The 12,323-nt window shown below is 41.8% G+C and overlaps 1 protein-coding gene across 8 annotated transcripts in view; it reads left to right on the forward strand.

Moving 5' to 3' along the window:
• Nucleotides 1-1,232: 1,232 nt before the first annotated feature.
• The window catches only part of LOC139227881 (zona pellucida sperm-binding protein 3 receptor-like), a 265,290-nt gene continuing 254,199 nt past the window's right edge, over nucleotides 1,233-12,323 (forward strand). For 5 of the 8 annotated variants that reach the window (XM_070858981.1, XM_070858986.1, XM_070858982.1 and 2 more), the window contains exons 1-2: nucleotides 1,233-1,311; nucleotides 3,116-3,181. The gene's annotated coding sequence lies outside the window, so the exon portion shown is untranslated. Of the gene's footprint in view, nucleotides 1,312-1,697; nucleotides 1,733-2,680; nucleotides 3,182-12,323 lie in introns of those variants that run through there. The other 3 variants (XM_070858985.1, XM_070858983.1, XM_070858984.1) reach the window with 3 other exon arrangements.

A 12,323-nucleotide genomic window follows, 5' to 3' on the forward strand; every position in this document is an offset into this window, starting at 1 on the left:
TCTTCTCATTTCTGTAGAAAAGAGTCCCAGCATGTTCAGTCTTTCCTGATAGGTATAACCTCTCAGTTCTAATGGCATGCTTGTCAATCTTCTTTGCACCTTCTCCAGTGCCTCTACATCCTTTTATTATGGTTGAATGCAAGACAGAACAAAGCATATCCAAAAGGGAGCATATAATCAGAGGAAACTTCTTTACCCAGAGAGTGGTGAGAATGTGGAACTTGCTGCCATAGGGAGTGGTTCAAGCAAATAGTATAGATGCATTTAAGGGGAGGCTCGATGAGCATATGAGGGAGAAGGGAATAGAGGGTTATGCTGATAGATTTGGATGAGGAAAGATGGGGGGGGAGGCCCGAGTGGAGCATAAACGCCGACATGAACTAGTTGGGCCGAATGGCCTATTTCCGTGCTGTGTATCCTATGTAATAATTTGGCTCAATTGCAGCAATAATATCAAGCTGCAATAAATTGTCTCGGGGGGGGCGCTCGGATCATGTGTCAGCTGTGGCTCAATGGGCAGCACACTCTCCTCTGAGTCAGAAGGTTGTGGGTTCAAGTCCCACTCCAGGGACCTGAGCACACAAATCTAGGCTGATACTCCAGTACAGTGCTGAGAGAGAGCTGCACCGTCGGAGGTGCCATCTTTTGGATGAGACATTAAACCGAGGCCTCGCCTGCTCTCTCGGGTAGATGTAAAAGATCCCATGGCACTATCTCGAAGAAGAGCAGGGGAGTTATCTCCACTGTCCTGGCCAATATTTATCCCTCAATCAACACAACAAAAAACAGATGATCTGATACTTATCACAGTGCTGTTTGTGGGAGCTTGCTGTGCACAAATTGGCTGCCGCGTTTCCCACAGTACAACAGTGACCACACTCCAAAAGTACTTCATTGGCTGACATCTGGTGGCCGTGAAAGGCGCTATATAAATTCAAATCTTTCTTTCATATTCAATCAATTCATCAAAAAAATGCCACCTTGCTCAAAAAAAAATGATGGGAGGCTTTGTTATGAAAGAGACAGAAAGGCCGAGTGCCCCTCACAGGGTGCATTACGGTAATTTGGATTCCGGGCCCTGGAAGTTTCCATGGCAGCTGATGCTGTCACGTGGCCGCCGTGTTTTTGTTTTTAAAGTGCGTCACAGCCACGAGCCGAGTGTGACGGGCAGCTGCCGCCGACCAATCGGGGCTCGGCCCGAAGGTTGGAGCTGACGTCACAGCGGGCGGGGGCGGCGCTGGTGAGCAATTTAAGAATGTAAATAAGGAGGGGACAGAGGAGGATTCCTTCGCCACTGTCGCAGCCGCACAGGTGGGTCTCTCCTTTTCTTTCACTTTCTCTAATTCTTTTATTTTTTTCCCTCCCCCTCACAGGAATAAGAAATGATGCAGAAACAGCAAGAGGAGAGAGAGAGAGAGAGAGAGAGAGCAAGTGAGACCCGCGCTGTGGTGGACGCTGTCAGTCAACGCAGTAACTGGTGTCCCAGCAACGTGACTCAGTATGTTTACATCCAAAACCCCCTTATGTCCTTAATGCTCAGAGGAAGGGCGGTACGCGGCCCATTGGGTCGCTTTCTTGCCCCCCAGCACCCCTTAGATAACGCCGCAGTATGTTCTGCCCCCTCCTCCCCCTGACCATGTACCATCATTGGGTACAATGCTGCTGCGTATGGCTTTTTTTTAAATGTCTTTAACATTTAAAGATGTACTGTTCATGGGAAGGGGTGTTTCAGGTAGGTTTATTTGAAGGTTTGTGGATCACAGTGATGTCGACTACATGTGTTGAGGGCTTGTTGACTTATCATGTTGATGGTAAACAAATGCAAAAGGTTTTGTCAAACAATTTTTCATTAATATAGTACTCCTTTAATTTGTATTGAAAATAATGTACATCTGAGCATATTTATAAAGTCCACATTGGATGTTGTAGCAATACTCATTTTGGGAGTTTAATGAGTTATGGTGGAATTTGGCTAGAGAGATGTTTTGCCTTGTGTGACTGAATTTCATTGGTAACTCCCTATCTGGTATATATTTAAATGTTATTTTTGGAAATTGGACCAATAGCAGACATTTCATTGCTGCTGGTTATTTTTCCTTTTTAATATGGTCAGGGCAGTGAGTATAATTCACTAATACAGGAGGAAAATCCTGTGGATGCTGGAAATCTGAAATAAAAACAGAAAATGCTGGCAACACTCAGCAGGTCAGGCAGCACCTGTGGAGAGAGAAACAGAGTTAACATTTCAGTTTGATGTCCTTTTGTCAGTGTAATTCACCCATGAAAGATGATGGGTATATGTAAAAACATTACAAAATCTTGGTTCAGTCCATCACTTTGGGTGATTTCATAAGCCTAGAAAATGTATTGTTGCTTTTAAATTTAATTTACAGATTATATTTGTTATAATTTAAAACGTATCGAAGAGGGTAAACTCATACCTTTTAAACATCATGGTGTTCTGTTTCTTAGATGTTCTTGTGCCTGTTTGTGTTTGGCAGTACTACAGTGTTATGTAGTTCAGAAAGGGTTTTCAGTTTTTGATGGAAGATCTGAAGACTTATTGGATTAACTGATAGAATGTATAACATTGCTGCCAATTTTTAATTGTGCAGGATACATTGCAGAGAACTGATGCTGCAGGCTCCTGGAATCTTCCATTTGCCAGCTTCGAATTCATGGTCCCATTCTGTGGTCTTCTGACAACTGATGTCAGTTGATGAGAAGGAGGTTACTTCCTCTACAGCAGCAGAGAATTCTTTTTTGCAGACGTGCATCTCCCAGCCATCAAAGAACACACTAAAAAAACTCTGTCCGTTATAGTGATACCACAGGAGAAATATAGTACTGTTTATCCTTGCATGCAAATGAGCATTAAGGGGAATGGGAAGCAAATGTGCAACTTTTTATTTTGTTCAGCCTTTTTAAAAATATTTTTCCACTATTCATGTGGGAAGCAAAATTATTTTGACTGATTCAAGGGGTCGCTGAGATTAATAACCAGTTTACTATTGTAAGCCAAGGAAAGAGGCAACTGTAGAATAACAGTAGAAATGTCATTGGGTTTTAAAAAAAAAAAGAGCTTGCATTTATATAGAGCCTTTCCCATCCTCAGGACATTCCAAAGCCAAGGAATGACTTTTCAAGTGTGGTCACTGTTGATTTGCTGGCTAATCATATGGTGAGTATCATACATGGTTAACCCTCAGAACCTGTCATTACATTGTAACTTCTTGAGAAGAATAATGTGTTGAACTCCAGAAATGTAGGGGTGCATCTCTGGAGAGGCACTATAACTAGTTCAAAGAGAAATGGAGAAACAAGACTATTGGGATTAAATGGTAACACAGTGTAACATTGAAGCCCCAAGGTCTAGTGTTGTAGTCACAAAGGAAATTATTAGTCGTGTTTGCAGCTAGATAGGCGGCTTCTCAATTCTAGCTTTCCTAATGGTAGCAGTTAACAGAACACTGATGCGGTACCTAACATTTAAATGTGACTTTTCTGGGGCAGGAAGGACCTGTACAAGTTGGATGGGTTGCAGCTAAATAGGGCTTGGACCAATGTCCTCATCGGGAGGTTAACAAGTGCTGTGGAGGAGGGTTTCGACTAATTTAAGGCAGCAGAGAGGAGAGACAAGGTGCATAGAAAACTAAGAGGGACAACAGTAACAGAACAAAAAGTAGTGTAGTGACCGCATGAATTAGATGGAGGAAAAAAAGCAAAGCTGACCAGCATGGTGTTTGAATGCATGTGTGTTAATGCCGGAGTATTACAGGTAAGATTGACGAGCTAAAGGTGCAAGTTGCCACATGGGATTATGATATAGTGGCTATAACTAAGACCTGGATTAAACATTGGAAGGAATGGGAATTAAACATTCCTGGCTACAATGTACTTTGGAGGGGATTTGCAGTATTGATCAAGGATAATAGTGCTACAGGGGGACAATATACTAGAGGGTTCATAGACAGAATCTATTTGGTTAGAGTTAAGAAGCTGTTGGATTACTGGGTGTTTACTATACTATAGATCCCCAAATAGTGAGAAGGCGATAGAGGAACACATATTAGTAAGCAAATTTCAGAGAAATTTAAAAAATAATCGAGCCGTAATAGTAGGAGACTTCAATTGCCCCAATAAAGACGGGAGGCCGGGGGTAGGGGGTAGGGGGTAGGGCGGGACAGAGTAAAAGGCAAAGAGGGAGATGAACTTCCTTAATCAGTATATTTTTAGCACAACGAGGAAGAAAGCCGTGCTGGATCTAGTCCTAGGGAATGAAGGAGGGCAAGTAGAGTGTTGCAGTGGGAAAATATCTGGGTAATAGTGATCATAATATAATTAGGTTTAAAGTAGTTATGGAAAGTGAAAGTACTCAACTGGAAGAGAGACAATTTCAGTGATTTTAAGAAGGAATCTGACACAGGTGGGCTGGAAACCAAGATTGACAAAGGAAACAATAAATGAGCAATGGCAGGTCTTCAAGGCAGAGATAGTTTGGGTACAAACCAAGAATATTCCCATGGGAAGATGGGGTATCCAAAGCTAGAGCTCCCTGGAATGCAAGGAAATAGAGGTTAAAATAAAATACACAAAGAAGGTTTATGACAGATGTCAGGTACAGAATACAGAGTGTGCAAGGGGAAATTGAAAAAGTATTTAAGGAGGACAAAGAGAGTATGAGAAAAGAATGATGGTGCCGATTAGGGATAAGAAAGGAAATCTTCTTGTGGAAGCAGAGAGCATGATTGACGTGCTGAATGAGTACTTTGCATCTATCTTCACAAAAGAGGATGGTGAAGTTTAATGTCACAGTAGAGGAGGGGGGAAGTTGAGATATTGGATAGGATTAAAAATAGATAGAAAGGAGGTGCTAAATAGGTTGACATCACTCAAAGTTAACAGGCCACCAGATGGGATGCATCCTAGGTTGCTGAGGGAAGTTGGAGTGAAGATTGCAGAAGCTCTAACTAGAGAGAAGAATGCAGTGGGATTCCCCAGAGGTAGGTACTATATAAATGACCTGTACATGACTACAGGGAGTACAAATTTGAAATCTGTAGATGATATAAAACTTGGCAACATAGTAAATATGTTACTAGTGAGCGGGATAGTAGCAGATTTAAGAAGGACATACACAGACTGGTGAAATGGGCTGACACAGCCGATGCAGTTTCATGCAGATAAGTGTGAAGTGATGCACTTTGGGAGAAACAACATGGAGAGGCAGTATCATCTAAATGGTACTAATTTTAAGGGGTTGTAAGAGCAGTGGGATCTGGGGGTGCCTATTCATAAATCTTTGAAGATGGCAGAGCAAGTTGATAAGGCAGTTAAGAAAGCGCATGGGATACTTGGCTTTGTAAATAGTGACATTGAATACAAAAACAAAGAAGCCATGCTAAACCTTTACAAATCGCTGGTTGGGCTTCGACTGGAGTATTCTGTTCAATTCTGGGAATGTCAGGGCCTTGGAGAGGGTACAGAGTAGGTTTACCAGGGATGAGGGACTTCAGTTATGTGGAGAAGCTGCGATTCTTCTCCTTCGAGCAGAGAGGGTTGAGAGGAGACCTAATAGTGGTATTTAAAATATGTGGGATTTTAATCGAGCAAGCAGGGAAAAACTCTTTTCTCTGATAAATAGACCTGTAACTAGAGGTCATAGGTTCAAAATAATTGGCAAGAGAACTAGAGGGGAAATTATGAGAAATTATTTCACATAGGGTTGTTAAAATCTGGAGCGCACTGCCTGAAAGGGTGGTGGGATCAGATTCCATAGGAACTTTCAAAAGACAATTGGACATGTACTCGAAGAGGACTTGTTTGCAGGGTTATGGGGGAAAAGCTGGGGTGTGGGACTAAATTGGACAGCTCTTTCACAGGTAAAACGAGTCTGTCACCCGATTAACCTACTAATTATATTATGGTCCTGAATTGAACAAATGTCCATAGCTATTGATACAAATTACAGCATACCAATGTAAGTAAATAAAAACATCTACATTAATGGAGCTGTGCACCATAAGGTCTAAGGGGCTGGATATTCGGGTTTTGGGGCGAAAACGGTAGTGATATGTGAAAATTACCGTTTTCACTGCACTACCGATTTTAGGCCAAACTTTTGGCCTTGGGCCGCACCACAAATCCAGCTCAAGGACTTTATTTTCTCATCTTCTCCAGGAGTTACTGGCTTCTGGGTTGTTTGGAGTACTAGCCTCCAGTATCTCATTTCAAGTGGCTGTTTTTCATGTTTAAGTCGAATGTTATTACCAAGCATGCTCATCAACCAATACCAATCCTATTCCTACCCAATATCCACTTGCATATTTTCCAGCAGAAGTTACTGAATCAGGAGCAGGAGTCCTGGCTGAAATTTTCTCCCCAACCCAACAACCAGAAGCACTAATCCCAATTTTGCCACTGCTACCCTGTTTGAGATCAGCTTACTTGACAGAGACCAGAAATAGGACCTGGAATCTCTCTTTATGGCTGAGTGCTATATCAAGGCTTTTATAAACTATAAGGTTTGCTGAAATATTTACCTTTGTGTGTTCCAACAGCAGGATCTGCTTTCTCAGCAAGTTTGGAGCGAGAAAACCGCAGATAGCTTGCTGCGATCCTAGGCCAAATGCAGGATAGGTAGCCGTTCTGAATTCTAGTTCCAATTCCAAAATCGATTCCTGGCAACATTAGGGAGATTCAAGCAGTGTCTGAATGTCAAATAACCAAAGTGTACCATGCTTAATATCTGTAAAATTGTTCCTTTTTTAAAAAAGCTACCATTTGAGAAGTACACATAAAAACCACTGATTTAAATTAAGAACATAAATAGGAGCAGGAGTAGGCCATTTGGCTCCTTGAGCCTGCTCTGCCATTCATTAAGATCATGACTGATCTGATCATGGACTCGGCTCCACTTCCCTGCCCGCTCCCCATAACCCTTTACTCCCTTATTGCTCAAAAATCTGTCTATATCTCCGCCTTAAATATATTCAATGACCCAGCCTCCACAGCTCTCTGGGGCAGAGAATTCCATAGATTTACAATCCTCCGGAGAAGAAATTTCTCCTCACCTCAGTTTTAAATGGGCGGCCCCTTATTCTAAGACTATGTACCCTAGTTTTAATTTCTCCTATGAGATGAAATATCTTCTCTGCATCCACATTGTCGAGCCCTCTCATTATCTTCTATGTTTCGATACGATCACCTCTCATTCTTCTGAACTCCAATGTGTATAGGTCCAATCTACTCAATTTATCCTCATAAGTCAACTCTCTCATCTCCAGAATCAATCTAGTGAACCTTTTCTGAACAGCCTCCAATACAAGTATATCCTTCCTTAAATACGGAGACCAAAACTGTACGCAGTACTCTAGGTGTGGCATCACCAATACCCTGTACAGTTTTAGCAGGACTTCCCTGCTTTTATACTCTCTTCCCCCTTGCAATAAAGGTCAACATTCCATTTGCTATAAAAGCTGTAAAATTACTGGCCCTGAAGCTGGGCTTCCTATGGACGCTCGCCTGAAAATAAGAAAAAAGATTGCACCCTCCAGCGATTCCGTTTTGAGACCTCCTCTTCCTGTGCTTCGCAGCACATCCACGTCTTGGAGATACGGAGGGAGAAGCTGGAGTCACGTGGAACTGGACAACCAATGACAGTACAGTATTCTCATTGATAATATTGGGAACTCTGTGTATATACGAGCTCCCATTATTATCAATGAGAAACCCCCCCCATCCCCAAACATCAAACGCAACATTAAAGAATTAAAAAGAACGCTTCTCTTGGCAACATTAATTGAAATTAAAGTTAATGAAATGTTTTAGATTTAAAAAAAAAATCTCTTGGATTTTTTTTGTGTTTTTAATTAGGGTTTAAAATAAACTTGCCTTAGTGGACAGGGTTTTTAACATAAATTTTTATTTTATTTTTATATATTTTAAAACTCTTATGCTGGTAAAAGTAGGCTATGCGCCTGCTTTTACCAGGAGCAAGAGTTTTAAGGACATTTGCTGGGCAAGAGATGGGCAAATAGCTCAATCTTGCCCATACAAATGTCCTTGCTGCGGGGATGCGGAAGATCTATCAAGCTAAAACTTGACAGATTGGAGAAGCCATTTTTTGGCGCATTGTGCGGCAAAAAACGGCTTTTGTGGAGCCTCGCCGGTTCCGTACATATTCCGTATTTTAGCCCCACTATATTTCACCTGTTCAGTTATTTGTTTTGTTAGAACTGGTTTAATTTAGTCCTGAAACTTGGAATCTAACACTGCTATCAAGTTGGATTTAATGTTGGCTCAGGATTCAAATTAATTAGGTCTAATCTCACCCCAATTATTTGTCAATCTAATTTTATTCCATGAAACCGCCTCCCCAATTCAAGATATGACCTATATTTTATCAAGTCCGTAAACTTGTGGTCATCCAAAGCTCGGCTGCCCGTGTCCTAACTTGCACCAAGTCCCGTTCACCCATCACCCCTGTGCTTGCCGACTTACATTGGGTCCCGGTTAAGCAATGCCTCGAGTTCAAAATTCTCATTCTTGTTTACAAATCCCTCATGCCTCGTCCCTCCCTATCTCTGTACTCTCCTCCAGCCCCACAAATCCCCCCCCCCCCCCCCCCCCCCCCCCCGAGATGTCTGCCCTCCTGAGCATCCCTGTTTGTATTCGGTCAACCATTGGTGGCCGTGCCTTCTGTTGCCTGGGCCCCAAGCTCTGGAACTTCCTGTCTAAATCTCTCCCCTTCTCTACCTCTCATTCCTCCTTCAAGATGCTCCTTAAAACATACTTCTTTGATCAAGCTTTTAGTCACCTGCGCTAATTTCTAATGTGGCTCGGTGTCAAATTTCTATCACACAATACTTCTATGAGGAGCCTTGACTATGACTATAAGTTTTGTTGTTGAAGGTGATTGTTGTGATAAAGTATATGGTGGAATATGTGAATAATACGGTTTTTAACCAAGTACAAGTTATTCTAGGTCTCTGGATAGAATTAAGTGCATATGACCGGCATTTCCATTTGGTACAAAATAATCAAGTTGTTGCTGCATAGTTTTTTCCCAGATGTGTTTTTAACATGTTTTCTACTGTGGGTGCATATAAAGTGAAAATGTTCAAACCAGACAAATATTTAACTGTTAATTTTAGCAGATAAAATATAGGTCATGCTTGAATTGGGAAGGGGGTTTCATGGAATAAAATTAGATTTACAACAATTTGGGGTGAGATTAGACCTAATTAATTTGAATCCTGAGCTAACATTGAATCCAACTTGATAATGTTAGATTCCAGGGTGTGCAGAATGCTGTTACACAAAATATGCAAATAGCCTAGATATTGAGATGCTATGTTATGACATTGGCATGATGGTATTCTGGCACAATGTAGCAATATACATAAAATCTGTTTTTTATATCTCATCACAATCATCATAAACCAAACCACAGGAAATCTGAATTGTAAAATCTTCAGTGGTGGGGAGATAGGGGAGGGGTTAGCTGTTGGGAACGCCATAAAATCTTCTCTAGCCCAAGTGTGCTTTCCTAAGCAATGAATCAGTTAAACTAACCATGGGGAGAAATTCAATTGTTTAGTGCCAGAGAGGGGCGCTAAGGAGCCGCTAAACGCCTATTGCCTGAGCACGCTATCACAGAGTGCAGCAAACTTCACTGGTGGTTTAGCGGCGCGCTGTCATTTAGCACTGCGCAATCTAGCACCACCCACTTGGTGACGTCAAGAGTGTGCAACGCCCCCTTTGCGACGCATTTCAGAATTGACTTCTTGAGCCTGGCGCTACTCCTGACAGGGGGAAGCAGACAGTGCACAGAGGATCCCGGGGCGATATCGCAGGGAATGAAGAGGTAAGTGTTGAGTCAAATCTTTAACAATTACCTCTCTTACCTGTGTCCCTTCCATTTCTTTGCAGGTTTCACATGGTCGACCTCACCTGCTCTGTAGGCGCTAGGATGCCGGTATCCTAGCACCTCAACTTGAGAAGCGCTCCGCCCCGTGATGGGCCTTTAGCGCCCTAAGAGGAGTGTGCAACGCTTCCCTTAGTGCTCCACTCTCTCCTTGGGGGCGATACAACTGAATATCCCACTTTGAGGCGGTAGACATTGCCCGGTGATAAAGGTAGTGCCCTGGTGGCATCACCGCCTTAAAGTGGGCGATAACAAATTTCTAGCCCCATATGTCCTCAATATGAAAGGTGTAGAAACATTCAGTACCAATGTACTGCACCTTAATAAAACATGCAAGAACTTTACATGCATAACTTAATCCAATGCAGCAATTACACATTTATTGAAATGAAATATGATGAGGTATTTTACATTGTTGTCTTTGGAGACAGACTGTCTATTGGCACCACTGTCAGCCAACAAGTTGGCGGTGGGGTGGGTTTTGAGGCCGGACTTTCATCAAACAAAATCCATTTACTCAGCAAGCAGTACATAATACAAGCTGATTACCTCTCCAATAAAATGCAGTGAGTGAAGAATAGCTGCAAGCAAATGATGTGCATAAAATCAATCCCAGTCACTCTCAGCAGTGATTGACGGGGGAATTATCCAATCATGTCCATTCTGGCCAGGAATAGTGGTGTCACTATATGTAGCCCTTTTTAGTTGGGATGGCCCATGCAGTTGAAGAATTTTTGTTTTTAGCCCTGCCCCACTCCCAGGAAGGAAGTATGATACCATGTCAGCCCAGGGCTGCGTTAGGAATGGCATTGGCTGAGCCTTTGGAGTATGTTGTTTGCCTGTTGTCTCCAGTTTGGTATTGGCACAGGACATTGGAAGGGGGTGGAACCTAAATAGATCGTAAGGGTTGCCAGAGTTCTATTTTGTACTCTTGCGGCATGTTCTCTGCAGCACTATTGTACTGAAGGCATTTTTATCAGTTATTCTGAGATTATTAAAAGAATTCCCACTGACACATGTATTTTTTTCTTACTCACCACTTTCATGTGCTCAATATTTCTTGGATGTTTTGCAGGAAGTAATTGTGCAGGGAAATAAAGCAGTTTTTTAACAACATGAAATGATGCATCTGCAACTAAGAGACCATTTGTGTTTACAGTCAGACCTTTTATTCCTTCGGTTGTGCACTCATAATGTAAACCTCTGTTGCAATTAGACCACGTGTATAATTTGCCATTTTGTGAATTATAGCAGACATTTTGTGTTGTGCACGTTGCCTGTCAATCATGGTGACAGGATTGGTCATCTTTTGTCTCGTTGGCAAACTACAGTACACAGAAAGTCTGTTCCCATTAGCTGATGGTACAAGGACTAGGAGACACACAATTCCGGTTTTGGGCAAGAGATACAGGAGGGATGTGAGGAGGAACTTTTTTACCCAGCGAGTGGTAATAACCTGGAACTTGCTGCCGGTGAAGGTGGTGGAAGCCAAGACAATCAATGATTTCAAAAGGAAATTGGATAGGCACTTGAGGGAAGTAAACTTGCAGGGCTATAGGGATAGAGCGGGGAATGGGACTTGCTGGATTGCTCTACAGAGAGCCAACATGGATTTGATCGGCCAAATGGCCTCCTTCTGCGCTGTAATGACACTGACAACAGAAATCATCATTTTGTGACATCTAAAAATAGTAGTTCAAGCATGATCATTTTGGGTTCATCACAAAAACTAGATGATTTCCTCTGGCATTGCACACGGATTGAAGACCAAATGTGTGCTCTTCAGGTGAAGTGGGATTAGCGGGAATAACTGGGTCAGGTCGCACAGATATAATTCCGTTCCCATTTTAAAGTGATGCATTCTGTCCATATTATTTATACTCTGATTTTATATTATTTGTAGTTAATTAATTTTATATTATTTTGTAGTTAAATAACAAATAACAAAACTTACAGCAGTTGGGTGGCAGAGAAGTAGAGTTGGTTGGAGCATAGGAACTTCCCTACAGTAGAGGTACAGGAGCTGGGAGAAACAAAACTGAGGTACTACAGCGCTGCTGCTTGTGGAAGGACATGATTACAGCTGGACAAGTTTACTTAGGCAGTTTTAGTCAATAAATATGGACATAGGAAATTATATTGGAAGACATTGACAGAAAAGTGTGACTATAGTCAATTTTTGTAGATCGGAAATGTGCACAATAATAAAACTTAATATAGATATGAACATTACTAAGTTAATTGTACGTAGGTCTAATTTTAATGTATTTTCTTCAACTTTCATTTATATTTAATTTCATTTCATTTATATAGTGCCTTTAGTATCAAAATGTTCCCAGGTGCTTTGCGGGATTATAATTGGATCAAAATTAACACCGAGCCAAAGAAGGAGCTG

Source organism: Pristiophorus japonicus, chromosome 17, assembly GCF_044704955.1.
Source record: "Pristiophorus japonicus isolate sPriJap1 chromosome 17, sPriJap1.hap1, whole genome shotgun sequence".
Taxonomy (NCBI): domain Eukaryota; kingdom Metazoa; phylum Chordata; class Chondrichthyes; family Pristiophoridae; genus Pristiophorus; species Pristiophorus japonicus.